Source organism: Callospermophilus lateralis, chromosome 15 (assembly GCF_048772815.1).
Source record: "Callospermophilus lateralis isolate mCalLat2 chromosome 15, mCalLat2.hap1, whole genome shotgun sequence".
Taxonomy (NCBI): Eukaryota; Metazoa; Chordata; class Mammalia; order Rodentia; family Sciuridae; genus Callospermophilus; species Callospermophilus lateralis.
The window spans coordinates 50,341,213-50,355,740 of NC_135319.1; the positions used below are offsets into that span (position 1 = coordinate 50,341,213).

A 14,528-nucleotide genomic window follows, 5' to 3' on the forward strand; every position below is an offset into this window, starting at 1 on the left:
GGTCTCCACCGAGGCCCAGGAGCCCAGTCCGGCTCTTCTCCTGGGTCTGGATCCCCAGCCCCCAACTTGGTGAGGTCAGGGAACATGTATTCCAGGAATGCAGGAGGCGGGCGGCTGGCCCCTTTGGATGGGTTTGGATAACCATGGGGGTAAATATTTGCCTTGCTGCTGGAGCCAGCTCTGGCCACCAAGGGAGGGCAGTCCCTAGGGTCATGTCAGGGGATGCACCTCCAGGTGGGTCTTCAAACTAAGGAAAGTCTTACCCTCTGGAGAGTGTGTGGGGACAGTGGAGGGGCTCCCGGCCCTGGCCACAAGACATGCAGCCATTGGGTCCCTCTGTGAAGTGGAAACAGCTGGCCAGTCTAGCCCAGGGACGGAGGGTCAGTGTGGCAGAGCTGCTTCAGATCGGCTCAGCCGTGGGAGTGGCAGTTGGACCTGGATTGGTAGACCCCGTTGTCGGGAAGGTAGTTCTGATGTCCACGTGGCTGTTTATGACCTTGAGCAATTAGTTACTCACTTCCCCACATTTCCACAGTCCCCATCCCCCACACTCTTCCTGAATGGCCTCTGTGTCTGTAGCCCACAGCCCTGGGGCACAAGGTACACAGGGAATGAGAAGAAAGAGTGACCAGAGCAAGGGAGTGGCTAAGGAGCTGAGCCCTGAACTCTAGGCTCAGGGTGCCATTGTCTCTGCCCAAAGGGACCACCCTGGAGCCATCTGACCCCTCCCCCTGTAATGGTCCGGAGCTACCTTAAGGTGGAGGAGCTGGAGGAAAAGGGATCCCCGTCTGGAAAGGAGGTGGGGTGTCTGAGAGGCTGAGCCACTTGCTTGAGGTCACCCAGCAGTAGAGAGCAGAATAGGGGTCCAGACCCAGCTGTACCCACCCTTGCCCCCTGGCCTCACCACACTGGCCAGGGCCAAGGCTCCGGCCCAGAATGTGGACTTAACGGGGTGTCTTCACCCCAAGCCTGCACCCAGTTCCTCCTAAGGGACTCTCGGAGAGGGTGGAGAGGGGAAGGCAGGTGGTAGGGGAGCTCATCTTAGTCCCGGGATAGTCCCCACCCTTCAGTGACCTCTGCCTTGTCCAAGATCTAGCCTGGTCACTCCTTGGGCATGACACCTCCTGCCTTGGTCTCCCTCAGGATCCTGTTCTGCAAAATGCCTGCCCTTCTCCCAGGGGCTTCAGACACCCCCGGCCACCTCCTCCTCCAACAGGGTCCCCCTGCCCCCTGCCCAGTGAGAGTCCTGAGCAGAAGGAACCCGCTCTGGACATTGGGGCCCAGGGATGCCCACCACTCATCCTGGTCCCTGAGGCTGAGCCTGCACCTCTCCGTGGCTCAGAGGCCCTTAATTTAGGAAGAGAACAGCACCTTCCAGACCCATGGTTTTTACCCTCTAGGCTGCTCTGGGGGACACACAGCATCTGCCCCCTTCTCTCCCTGGTCTGGCTAGGTGGCCAAGCCCACCCAGGTTGTGAACCTCAGTGGAGAACACCCACAGGGCTGTGGGTGGGAGCACTCTATTACCTCCGTGTCGGGGCTCCTGAGCGTCCCCTTCCCTGGGGTGGGGGCCCCCAGGGCCCCCAGGCTCTGAACAGCTCTCAGGGTTGACAGGAGGGACCGAGCAGGGGCCAGGGCAGAGCGCTCACCCACCTCTCCATGGTTCCCACTGGCTCCTTGTTAACACTGTGACCTTAACAAGGCACGGTCTCTGGGCTCACTTGCCGGGTTCTACCTCACTACAGTTCTCTGAGGGTTAAAGGAAATATCTCAGGCATAACCCACAACACAGACTCCATAATGTGAATCTCTTACTCCTGACTTTTCCATGTGGGAGGTCCAGTGCAGGCCCACAGTCCATGACCAGGGCCTGCGGTTCGAATCCTCTACTATCATTGTGTGACTTGGGACAGGTTCCTTCCCCTCTCTGGTTTCACCTGCCCCACACTAAGGGACTGGAGCTGCAGGGGGCAGTGAGGCCCATGTATGTGTACCATGAGCTGGAGAACCCTGAGTGGACAGGGGTGGGCATTGTTCCTTGAGGCCTGGACCAGGTTCACTGAGTAAGCGATGGCTTTCCAACTCTGGCTTCTGTCTCAGCTGCCGGAATGATGATCTTCTCTTTGTCAGCAGCTCTGCTGGCCAGCTTGCCTTCGGGGACACTGAGCTGTGGGAGGTGGGGAGGCAGGAGACTGATTCCTGCCCCAGCCAGTGACTTGCTGTGTGACCATGGACCCTCTCTGGGCTTCGGTCTCCTCCTCTGTGAAATGGGAGAATTGGGGCCATGGAGTCCAAGAGTTATTTGTGTTCTTGACCCTGGGGCTTGGGGACCCAGTGCCCCATGGAGCCCAGTGCTGACCCCTTTGAGGTAGTCCATGCCTTAGCTGGTGTGCAGCGGGTGCTGTGCCCTGTGTTACCTTAGACCATTTGTGCATGTCTCTGGGGGGACCCTAATCCCCTCCATAGTTGAGACAATTAATGCAGAGAGGTTTAGGATATGTCCCAACCACACACCCGGTAAGAGGGTTGGAACTAATGGTTTTTATCACTGAGTCCAAACCTCAAACCCCAGACCTTGAAGCCAGGGCCTCCTATGTTTCCCTGTGAGCCTCTCTTACTGGACATGGCAGGGGACTCAGGTCTGAGGCCTCCACCTCGCCCCGTGGCCTGTGTAGAATCCAGAGTGCTATGGCCCCTGCGTGGCCTCTCCTGCTGCTAGCCATGGCTTCCCTCTGAGACACGCAGCCTTGCAGGCCCACAGTCACCGAGCCAAGCACTTTCCCCAGGGTGACTCAGATTCAGGGCTCTGCATCCCACTGATGCCCACCAGCCAGGCCTCTGGGTCTCACTGTCCTGGGTTCCTGCAGGGTGCCATGGGTGGTGGGGGTGGGTGGCATGTTGGTGGTGCATTTAGGGGGTGGGCCAACTGGAAACCCTCCCAGTAAGCCCAGGCTACCAACAGGTCCTGCAGCTTCTCCCCACTTGCTGTGTCCTGAACCATCTAGGGCCATGTCCCTTAGATGCCCAGACCCTCCTGTGGCTTCCCTCTACCGTCTCTGTGACGGGCTCTGCCTCCCCATCCCCATTCACACCACCTCTCCCCCCATGCTCTGTATCCCTCCCACTCTCCAGTTCTCCACTGGACCAGGCTCCCCGCTCCTATCTCAGACTCTTCAAATATACTCTTCCCTCCCCTGGAATGCTGTTCCCTGCAGCTTGACCTGCTTCTCCCTGACTCATCCTCAAATTCACTTCCTTAAAGAGACCACCCTGTATTTTGCTAGGTGGCCCCTGCATTTGTTCTTCCTGGCAGGCACGACTTTGAATTGTGTACTGTTTTATTCCCTGCTCACTGTCTGAGTCCCCACGAGGATTGGGGACCACAATCACAGCACCCAGTGCTCATTAAATGTGTGTTGAGTGAATGAGTGATGTCACCCTGTCTCCCTGGATCCTCCCACAACCCTGAGAGAGAGACTGGGATGCCATCTGGACCCATGAGGAAGCTGGAAGGCAGGGAGCCCGGGAGCGTGTCCAGGTCATGCTCCTTCAAGTTCCCGATTGTCAGAGGGGCCTGATGGGGCTTTCCTGGCCATGGACTTCCTGTAGGCAACAGCTCTTGCAGCATGAGTGCCCAGACCCTGGCACTGGACCCACTGACCACCCCTCTCATTGCAGGAGGATGGAGCTGGAGTGAAGTGGAAGGGCTGCCAGCTGCTGACCAGCACGTGGGACACTGGTGACTTGCAGATCTCAGAGGTAGGCCTGCAGCCTAGCTGTCCTAACTGGAGGACAGGTGCTGGCACCTTTGGGGACTTCAGCCCTCGTGGGTGGGATTGGGTGCTGGCGATCTTTGCTGGAATATCGTCAGGCCATCGTGAGTGGGGCCCTGGACCCGGCGCCCCAGGGTCTCTTGTCCTGGCTGTGTCTCCATGACTAGGGGACAGAATGCGGGAGGTGCCTGGGGAGAAGGGCAGACCTGGCATCCCCAGTCTCTGTCCCTGTGTACACTGCTCTGAACCTCCTGGGGCTGGGGCCCCCCCATGGAGAAAAGAGGCAGCCACTCAGGAGGCCTGGGCGGCAGGGTGGCATGTGCCCTAGCACGGGTGCCCACCTGAACAGGCCAAAGGGGGCGCGGCTGCCTGCAGACCCTGAGTCTAGCACTTGTCCACTGTGATTCTGGACGGTTACCCCGCACCTCGGGTTACCCATCTGTCCGATGGGGAGGGGAGCCCCCACTGTCGTGCTGAGGGTACATCACACTGCGCAGAATGTTTTCAAGGATGCAGGGACCCTCTCTCCCCGCCACATGCCTCCCCATACCCCTCCCCAACACCAGGATAGACATGCACTGATCACCTTGCTGATGAGGGGCTTGGGGTCCCTCAGGGGGCTCCTGAGAGTGGCTGAGCCTCCAAATAGGACTTAGGACCTGGTCATCATCATGTCTCATCAGAGGGTGGCACTTCAGGCTTGACCACCGCTGGCCCTACGCCCAGGGGCAACCTGTGAGATCCCTGTTTACTCTGCGGCTCTCAACCCAGAGCAGAGAGGCCTCCACAGACATGCTTCCTTGGCCAGGAGGCTTTATCCCAAGGTGTCATGACCCCAGGGATCAGCCTGGGAAAGCCAGTAGCTCTGCTGTGGCATGTAGGCTTCACTCACTGCCGTCAGCTTCTCTGTGGAGCCCGGTGTTCACAGTGGACCCCAGGCAGGGCAGAGCCAGCTGGGCTCGGGCTCTGGAACCAGCTAGGCAGGCTTCATCCCCTTCCTGCTGCAGGAATCCCCGCTCCCTGCTCCTCAGCTCTCTGCTCTTGGGCAGGTTCCTTCTCTGCGGTTAGAGCCAGTTTCCCACCTGAAAATGCACTGTTTACGACACACTGTAGATGGCGCTGCTCCGAGACCGCAGAGAAGCTGTGAATCCTTTCAAACATTACAGTCCTGTGAGCTTCGTCCCAGGCACTCTGCTCCCCACAAGAGTCCCTCGAGGAGGTTTGTTTAATGCCTCATTCTCTAGAGGCTTGGTGTGGTGAAGGGACCCCTAGAGCTGTAAGTGGGGAGTGGGGATTTGAACCACAGTCCGTGGGAGCTAACCACCTCTTGTGGCTCTAGAGAGGTGGGGCCGCAGTTGCCTGGCCCAGTCCTTCCAGCTGGCTGCTCTCTGGAGCCAGGGGTGGCCCCCACTGCAGATGGCAACTCCCCTCCCCCTTGGGGACTGCTGGCAATCCGGCACAGCCAGGGGAACCCACTGCTAATTGTCAGGTAACCTTTAAAATTCTCCTTCACGGTGGGTTCTCTTTTCGGATGTTTTTCAAGGTAATTCATTCCCTTTCCAGAAATTGCCAGTGGCGGAGCATTAGGCAGCTGGTAATTAATCATAGGAGCGGCTTCGAGTATTATTCTTTAAAAAAAGAAAAAGAAAAGAAAACAAAGAAAGAAGCCTTGATGGGAAAAGAGAACCACTCCAAGGCAAGGTGGTAATCAATACTTCCGGCTGGGGTTGGGGGTGGCAGATGGGCAGCCTTCTCCATTTTGTCCCAGGGCTGGCAGATGGTCAGCGCCCACAGCAACATGAGGTTCTGCTCTTGACCATGAGCTCCTTGCGTGACTCTGAGAAGGTTGCTGCCTCTCCCTGGGCTCAACTTTGCCATCTGTAAAATGGGTGAAGGGTGAGCCATAGACCAGAGAAGCATATTAACAGTTACCCTGGAGCCGTGCACACTGCTGATATTTTAATGAGTGCATAGATGGTTATCTGGGTCTCTGAGGAAGTGGTAAAGGCTACAGCTCTGTTATAATGTGGAGCAACCGTCAGGTTTGATGGGCCAGTGGTGTCACTCTCCAAACTAAGGAGGAAAGGACAGTCAGGCCCACTGGCCAGGAGAGCTCGGACCACACAGTGCCAACCCTCCTGTTTCCTTGGCTTCTTCAAATTCAACTTTCCAGGAGTCTGAGCTGTCTGGAGATTTGTTTTGTTTTGTTTTAAGATTCCTCTTGGGGAATAATGAGTTCTCCAAGGGCACAAGCTGGAGTTGGGGTTGCTCGGGGCATCCAGGGGGCAGATAAGGGGCACGGAGCATCCCTGAGTGCCAGGGCAAACATGAAGCTCCCTAGGACAGATGCCAGAGAGGCTAGACTGCCAGAGGGAAGTCCCTCCCTCCAAAGCTCTTTCCCTGAGGCCCCCTGGGAGGGCTGCAGGGGGGGACTGGCCATGCAGGACACTGATACTGTCCTCCCTCCTTTGACTGGCCCCACTGCACGGGCACCAAGGCACTGAAGAGCATCGGGGAAAGACCCAGGCTCCTTAACCAGGGGGTTCTCCAGCTGGGAGTAGGATGGGATGGGGTGGCGCAGAGAGGGGGACGGGGGAAACAGAGGGCCCTTGTCTGGGAGGAGGGGCCTCAGACATGGGTCCATGGAGTCGTGTTCAATGTGCCCTCACCAGTTCCCTTTTCCTCCCTAGAACCTGGGCCACAGTCTTTAGGAGGGGGCCGCAGCTGGGGCATGTTTTCCAAGCCCTCCCCTTGAAGCCCCCTCCGCCGCCTGGGAGCCAGGGGTGGGCCTGACAAAGCCCAGCTTCCCCTTAGGAGCTTCTCCCTCTGCCTCTACTGTGGGGCTCTGGTCCTCCACCCAGACACCCAGGAGGGACACCGTGGCCCTAGTGGGAACTAGAGTAGGCTCTGAACTGGAACTTCAGCTATGCGAGCACATGTGCGCTGGGGTGAAGAGGGGTGAGGGTGAGGGTGTGGTGTTTCAGGGCCATGTACCAGGTCGTGGGAACAAGCCCGAGCGGTTCAGGAACAGGGAAACCCCCAGGTCTGTCGAGACCACGCTTAGGCAGCGCCTCATGGACCCTCACACCAACTCCCTACTCAGACTGGCTGGGTGGGCCCTTGACGAGGGTCAGCACGGGGCTAAAGGTGGACTCCCAAGGGACCCCAGAGGGGATGGCATGTAGGCCTGAGTGCGCCGCCTCCCTCCCTCCCACAGCGGACAGAACAGGCTTTGGGGGCCTCTAGGGTGAAGCCTGGATGGGCCCAGCAAGTGTCTGTGGGTGGGCCAGGTCTTCTAGGGGAGTCCTCCCAGCAGCCAGGCCCAACCTGGCCCTGTGGCTTCTGTCTGGGCCTCGGGCTGCAGGTGGTGCTGTGTGTGTGTGTGTGTGTGTGTGTGTGTGCGTGCTCGCGCGCCTGGGCTCTCCTGGGTGTGGGGCCGTGGTCCTGCCTCTCCCTGCTCTCTGTCTCCTCTTCCTCTCTGGCTGTCCTGCCCAGCAGCCCCCGTCTGCTGCTCCCTCCTCAGCACAGCCCCCTCTCTCTGGAATGCCTCCCTGAGCTCCAGGACCCCCCACCTCTGCTGCCCTTTCCCTCAGATTCTCTCCTTGCCAGGCAGCCCGGTGGCAGGTCTGCTGTGTGTCACGCCCTCCGTCGTCTCCGGCATTGAGACCTCCCGGGCTCCCAACTCTGCCATGTTTATCCTGCAACATGCAGCTGCCTCCCTTGCTCCCTCCCTCCCTCCCTCCCTGCACTTTGGAGGTGTCCCAGGCAGCTCCCCACACCCCGGGGCCTTCAGAGCAGTGCTCTGTGTGTGGCCAGGTGGTGGGGTCACCAGGTGGCTCTGTCCCCTCCCTGGGGATCTTGACCTGCTCTTCAGGCCACTTGGGGTGGAGATGGATCTCTCAGCTCTGAGCGCAGGCCGAGAGCCCACCCACCCCAAGGCTGTGCACCTCTCAGGAACAGAGGGGCCTGTGCCCACCAGCAGGGGCTGTTGGAAAGCTGGCGTTCCCCAGCAGCATTAATGAAATCCCTGCTATAATTAGAAGTGAGGTGTGCAGGAGCTGGCCGCCTGGCGGGAGCCTGTGTATGCTCATGAATAAATAAATTGTCCTCTCCCGAGGGAAGAGGGAAATGGAGGGTGGGCTCCCAGGGAAACGCCTGCCTGGGGGTTCTCAGTCACCTGGACGCCCTCTGAGGAGCTCTCTCCATCCCAGTCCCTGGTCAGCATCTTCCTGGAAGTGTCCACTATGTGCCTGGCCGGTCAGCATCTTCCTGGAAGTGTCCACTATGTGCCTGGCCACTCAGCCTAGTATGGGAAGTTGCCACCATCCGGCCACCACCTCCATTCCCAGCCATGTCACATGCCAGCCTCCACCGGCGCCCTGGGGTTGCAGGGACCCTGCCCACCTGCTGCACTCCACAGCCCTCCCGCCCCCAGTAACCTCCCGCCTGCTGCCTGCTCTCCCCTTCCCACCTCAGCCCCTGGGGTCCCTGACACCTGCTCCCTCCCTTTCTCTCCTGTACTCCAGGCCCTTCCTCCTGGCGCTTTTGGAGCCCTTGAAATTACGCATGGGGTGGGCCGCTGTGTTGTTTCTTATTGATCACGTATTGGGGTGATGATATATTAGATACGCAGGGAAGATGTTTTACATTCTATCTGCCATTCTGAGTCTTGGAAATCTGGTGTGTGTTCAACATGCACGCATCTCCTCTTTGTTCATCCACCACGGGGCCTTCTGAGTGCCTGGTAGATGGCACAGGCTGGCAGGGAACAGCTTCCTACTTTGCAGTGGGGAAACTGAGGCCCGGAAGAGGGTGTGTTGCAGAACACAAGCTCTCTCTGTAGGTGAGGCTGCCGCTGTGCTCCAGCACAGAGCCAGGCACTGAGGCCATAAAGACAGATGGAGGCAGGCAGGACTGTGCCTGGAACCTACACGATTGACCCTCCCTGTGAGTAGGGCTTGCAGTGAGCTGAGGCTGGCCCCCACCTCATCCCCAATAGCCCCAGTCCAGGGCAGCCCCCCACACTGTGCCGTCCTGGCCCTCCCTCATTCCTCCCTGCTTCTAGACACTGAGCACAGAGCATAGGAGGAGGAAGGGAACTGCCTCCCTGGAGTCTGGGGCTGACCTGCCAGTCTGAAAGGGTTCTCCAGAGACAGGGTCTCTCTGGGGGAACAGGGTGGCAGCAGAGCAGCCGATTGTTTTCTTTGTTGCTTGCAAACCCCCTCCGGCTGCACTTGGCCGCGGGCTCGCTCCATGTACAGCTGCCTCTCTTGTTTGCCTCTGCCCAGGCAGCGTGGCAGGGAGTCATGGAAGGTTCAGGTGCTGAGCCATCTCCCTCCATGGGGCTGTGGCCACTCTCCCAGGGACCCTCCTCCTCCCTCAGCTGCAGAGCTTGCGCGCACTGAGCCAAAAGCCCCCTTTTTCTCCGCGTGCTCTCCCATCTCCCTCCTCAGCGCCTGCACCCGTGACCTTTCCTTTCTTCTGCTTCTTCACACCAGCTGCCTGCTGTCAGCCCCACTGGGCCTGAAGGTCCTCCAAGGCTCAGGGCAGGCTCCGGGCCGCCTCCTCATCTTGGTTCCTGGCGCTCCAGGGCTGGAGGGCAGCAGAAGCCTCAGCACTCAGGCTGTGTGCCCCCGGCTCCCTACAGGGACGGCAGAGGTTTTATCTAGTATGCTGGTTCTCTCAGAGCTTGGTGGGCTGGGTTAAGAAGGGTTCTGGGGCTTTTGTGTAGACTGTGAAAAATAGCATCAGGCACCTTGAGGGGTGCATACCTGCCCTCCCCACTCCCCTCCCTGGACACCCAGTTCTCAGTTCTGGGCTGAGGAGGCAGGAAGAGACAGTGACCTCAGTGTGATTCCTACCGGTGACCGTCCACCCTGGCTGCTGGGTGAGCTGCTCCCCAGAGAACCTTCCAGAGCCCACGGTGAGCTGACTGGTTAATGGAGAGAGGGAATCTGTGGTCTCCAAGCTTCCAGAGACTTTCCCCTCCCATCTGTCTTTCCCCGATAAGTGCATCTCACCCTCTTCGGTTCCAGTTTGGAAGCAGCACATCTTGCCTCGCATCTGTTCAGGACCCTTCCTCATTTCCCTGAGGCATCTTTAGGGGCTTCTTTTGGAACCTGAGGGAGTGTCTCTGCTTCATAACCTCCGTGGAATTTTCTCCTGTGGTGCCATCTCCATCTGGCCTGGTCTAACCTGAGATCCATCACTGGGTGGCCCTGTGAGCCCTCTCCAGCCTCAGCCCCACCCAGAATCCCCATCTCATTCACCCATCACCCATCCCTGCTCTTCTCGCTGCCGGGGAGCCAGCTCTGCACCCTGCACCTCCTAGCCCCCTCCTGCCCAGTAGCTGCAGGGTGGCCAGTTATTGAGCCAGGAACTGGTGACCTAGAACCTGCAAACAACCTGGAACACTTTTTCTCTGTGTGAAAGAAGCATCCTTTAGAAAGCTCAGCCCGTCCCCAGTCACAGCTCCAGGAGGGCTGACAAAGGACATCCCATGCTGGCCGCAGCTCTTCCAGTAGTTGCTCAGACATAGTTTCATTCTTATAAATTCAGGGTGGTAGAGGACACAGTAGGGGATGTGGTTAAAATGTGGGTGTAGGAACAGAGCTCTGGGTTTGAATCCCTGCTCTGCTACCTCTCAGCCGGGTGAGACTGGACAAGGTGATTTATCTTTGTCTCCCTCTGGTTTCTCCTCTGTGAAGCCAGGAGTGGAAAAATGGAAAGCAGCCGGAGATGCCCGGGTCTGTGGCCCCTGCTCACTGTAGACTGATCCCCTCGGGGGGCTGACTCCATCCCCAGACAGGAGCATTCACTTGAGGTTGGCGTCCATCAGCTCTGGTAACCAGATACTGCCCTCCTGAGAGACACTGGCCCCTCAGTCCTTCTGAAGCTTTCAAATGGGAATCTTGGGGATGACACTTTAGGACAGAGACAGTGTCAGCCAAGCCTGCCAGCACACAGGGGCCTTCTGGGCTAGCTCTGGCTTACATGCAGGTTCTTGGGCTCTCTCCTGTAGTCTAATTCTGTGGGTCTGGATCTGGACTCGGGTCTCTGAAGTTTTAACAGGTGCCCCAGACAATACCTGTGGTCAGGCCAATCTGATACGTCAGAGCCTGAGAATGGGAGCTGGACAAGGGGAAGGGCCCTGGATGGTGACGTGGCCCCACTGGTATAGGCAAGGCCCAGGATTAGCACCATTAAATCAAGAGTCCCCATGATCCGTGAGGCTCCTCCTTCTCTTGAGATCTTATGGTGACCTGATGGGCCTACCCTGATGTCCCGAGGGCCAGGCTCCTGAGGTCAACTGTGGGTTTCTGCCCCATTCCTTTGGCCACAGAGCATTCGGCCCCTCCGACCAGCCCCAGAAACCAAGAAGCTATCCCCTGGGCATGATGTTCCATTTAATGGCCAACCCCTGGGGCCTTCCAGGGACCCTGTAGCTCAGCAGGCGCCTGACGACTCCACTAAGATCTGAGAACTTTGCACAAGCCTGGCGGACCGCTCGTCTGGAGCTGGCTGAGGGGGGCAGGGTGGGGACCAGAGTGGAACGGGGTCCTCGGGCTGAACTGAAGTGAAGGATGGCTCACAGAGCCCTTTCCTGTTACAGGTAGGGAAACTGAGGGGCCTTGCCAGACCACCCAGGGAGAGAGCAGGGGACACTTTGCATCTCTGGGCCCACCGTCTGGTCTCTGGGCTGCGCTGTACTCCAGGTCTCCCCTCAGGCTACCTGGGATGGGCAGTCCCCCGAGATGGTAGCCCTAAACCTCTGCAGCCCTGGGAAAAGACAGGGCCATGCCACGAGGGGGGCCAAGGAGCTGCCTGCTCCGGACACTGGTCCCTTCCTTGACCTGCGCTGTCAGCCTAAATCAACTGACAGCGATTTAGGCCTCTCCCCTCAGGCCACTGCTGGTCCCCAGGACAGCCCTTGGAGGGTGTCTAGAAATACGCCTGCAGAGGGCAGTGAGTGAGCAAGAGAAATGAAAAGGCTCCACACTACCTTCCCACGCCCATTGCCACCCTGGGGCACTCAGGGCAGTCAATGCCCAGGGAGGGAAAGGCTGGTCCTGTCCTGAGGAGGCTTGTTGGACCAGCCATGACAAGTGACAGAGAAGGACTTATCCCCCAGGCCTTCATCCACTCCCACCTGGGTGATGTCACGGCCTGGGGCTTCGAGTCTGTCTGGGTGGTGCTGTCACTCAGATGCAGGGCCAGAGCTCGTCTGACCGCTGGCATCCTGCTGGCACAGCCTGCCCTGGGTGTGGGGGCCACGGTGGGTGGCTTCATCGCTCCAGTCCAGTATCCCCAGCTGGGTGCCTGGTATAGGTCCCATTCCAGGCCTTTATACAAGTCACCCCACCTCCTTGTACTCGCCATCTGAAGGTAGCGGTATGTAGTAAGCACCTGCTCTTTGTATGATTTCATGCTCGGCTCTTGGGGCCAACAGAAAAGTAGACCTGTGCCAGCCCTCAGGGAGCTTGGGGTCTAGGTCACCGTGTAAGCTCGTGCAGGAGCAGTTGGTGATACGTGGGGCCCATGGAGCCGTGTTGAGAGCACAAGAGGAGGGGCCTGGGGGTAAGGCTCATGGCGGGCTTCCTGGAGGAGGCCGACTAGAGCCAACTGACACTCAGCCCTCCAGGATTTCAGCTGGGCTGGGTGGGGGCCATGATGGCATTTGTACCAGAGCATCAGTAGCCACACACCTGCTCTCTCCTGGGTAGGGAGTGACAGAGTGGCCTGCCAGACAGTGGGGATGGACCTGTGTGGTGGAGGTGGCCGCAGATCAGGCCCAGTGCATGGTAGGCCATATGCCTGTTAAGTAACTGTTCTGTAAGTGTCGTGGGGATGAGCAGCATGTCACCGGCACTCCCTAAATGCAGACTGAACGAAGGGTACATAGCACACACCCACATACCTATGCAGCAACTGAGAACCAGGCCAGGAAGCAGCAGGGACTGGGACAGAATGTACGTGTGAGGTCTTGGGGACAGGATGGCTCCAAGGGCAGCTAATTCAGCAGAACTCAGGGCACCCCGCCTGCCAGGGCGTCCTCCAGAGACCTGCTTCATCTTCCTGAAGGCCCATTATGGCACCGGCTGAGCAGGACACTCAGGGCCCAGCTGCAGAGTGGTAGCAGCATTGGGGGCTTGTCCCAGAGATACCCACCCATCCGAGAGCCAGGGTCCTTCACCACTGGAGGTCAGAGCAGAGCCAAGCCACAGAGCTTCGAGGTGGTTACAGCTAGGAGAACAGAGACGGTGACAGCTGGGTCAGCATTATGGTGCCCCATCTTGACAGCACCCAAGGAGGTGAAGACCAGTCATCTCCTTTTTTTTTTTTTTTTTAATATTTATTTTTAAGGGTTTTTTTTAGGTGGACACAATATCTTTAATTTTTATTTGTATGTGGTGCTGAGAACCCAGTGCCTCATGCATGCTAGGCGAGGCCTCCCACTGAGCTACAACCCCAGCCCAGTCCATCTCCTTCTCACCAATGAGGAAACTGAGGCAGAGGGAAGGTAGAAAGGCGCTGGGGCCTCCGGGTGGCAGGAGTGGGAAGGGAAGGCACATCCTCTGAACCTGACTCTGCTCCTACCTGACCTGGGGTCTTATTATCCAATGTTCACAGTCAACGCGTGCAACGCAAGGACCCATGTACCATGTTTTTGGAAAAGAGGAGAAAGACACAAACTCTCAAGAAAATATTGTTGAATGTCTCCCGTTATCGATACCTGCACAGGCCCTTCCCATGCCTTCCCCCTCCGCAGGAGAGATGGAGGCCAGCGCTGAAAGAATGGGCCTTCCCCTGAATCGGCCTTTTGTAACAGAAGTAAATTATCTGCCAGCCTTTGGACAGTGTGATAATTCAGGTGTTTAAATGGTAATGAGTGTGGGGCCAACCAGGGGAGGGGGCAGTGAGTCAGAGGGGGACTCAGCGGGAATGGAAGGTGCTTGATCTCAGTTCTAAGACATGATTTTCCCAAATCTGCCAGCTCCGCTTGAAGAATGAGCTGATCCAAGACCCCATCGTCCTTCTGCCTGAGTCTGGGTTCCCTGGAGCGGGGCCAACCTGGTTCCATCAGAGAGGCTCTGGGTTGAGGAGCTCCCTGGGATGGGACAATGCCTGGAGAACAGTAAAGGGGCAAAGGGTCAGAGGGCACCCAGATGTCTAGGTGCCAGGACAACCTGCCATTTTGTTTTTTGGGAGGTGTTGGAGGGGGAGAGAGTTTCTCCGAGAGTAATAAGGAAAATTTTTAAGAACATATCTCCATCAACAGAGAAAGAGAGAGCAAGTGACTTGCCCAAGGCCACCAAGCCAGGGTTTAAGACCCAGTCCTTGCTGTTCATCACTGTATAATACTGCCACCCGTGACCATGTGAGAGTATGGGCTGTGGGTTGGGAAAATCTTCATGGTAGGTGCACTAATTAGCATTGGCTCCAGTTTCTCTATATGCATCATCTAATTTAACCTTCACAGGAGTCTGTTCAGGAAATGAGTGAACTGACGAACAGGGAAGTGAAGTAACATGCCCGTAGGAGGTAGAGCCAGAACTTGAAAGCATGACTTTCAAGCCTGAGCCCTCAGCCTTGACCCCAGGGGCAGAGACCCCCTGCCAACCAAGAAGAGCAGAGGAGGCTGCTTGGAGGGTACATCAGAGGCTTATCTCCAGTGGACCTGGTCTGTCACCTTCAGATCCCCCGAGCTCACAGAGACTCTTCCTCACCCTCAGAAAACAAGAATAGAGCCTCCAT

At 57.8% G+C, this 14,528-nt stretch overlaps 1 protein-coding gene across 4 annotated transcripts in view; it reads left to right on the forward strand.

The window, feature by feature from the left end:
* Zmiz1 (zinc finger MIZ-type containing 1) overlaps positions 1-14,528 on the forward strand; it is a 220,742-nt gene that overhangs the window by 79,371 nt on the left and 126,843 nt on the right. For all 4 annotated transcript variants that reach the window (XM_076835131.1, XM_076835134.1, XM_076835133.1 and 1 more), the window contains one exon: positions 3,679-3,759. The gene's annotated coding sequence lies outside the window, so the exon portion shown is untranslated. The remainder of the gene's footprint in view (positions 1-3,678; positions 3,760-14,528) is intronic.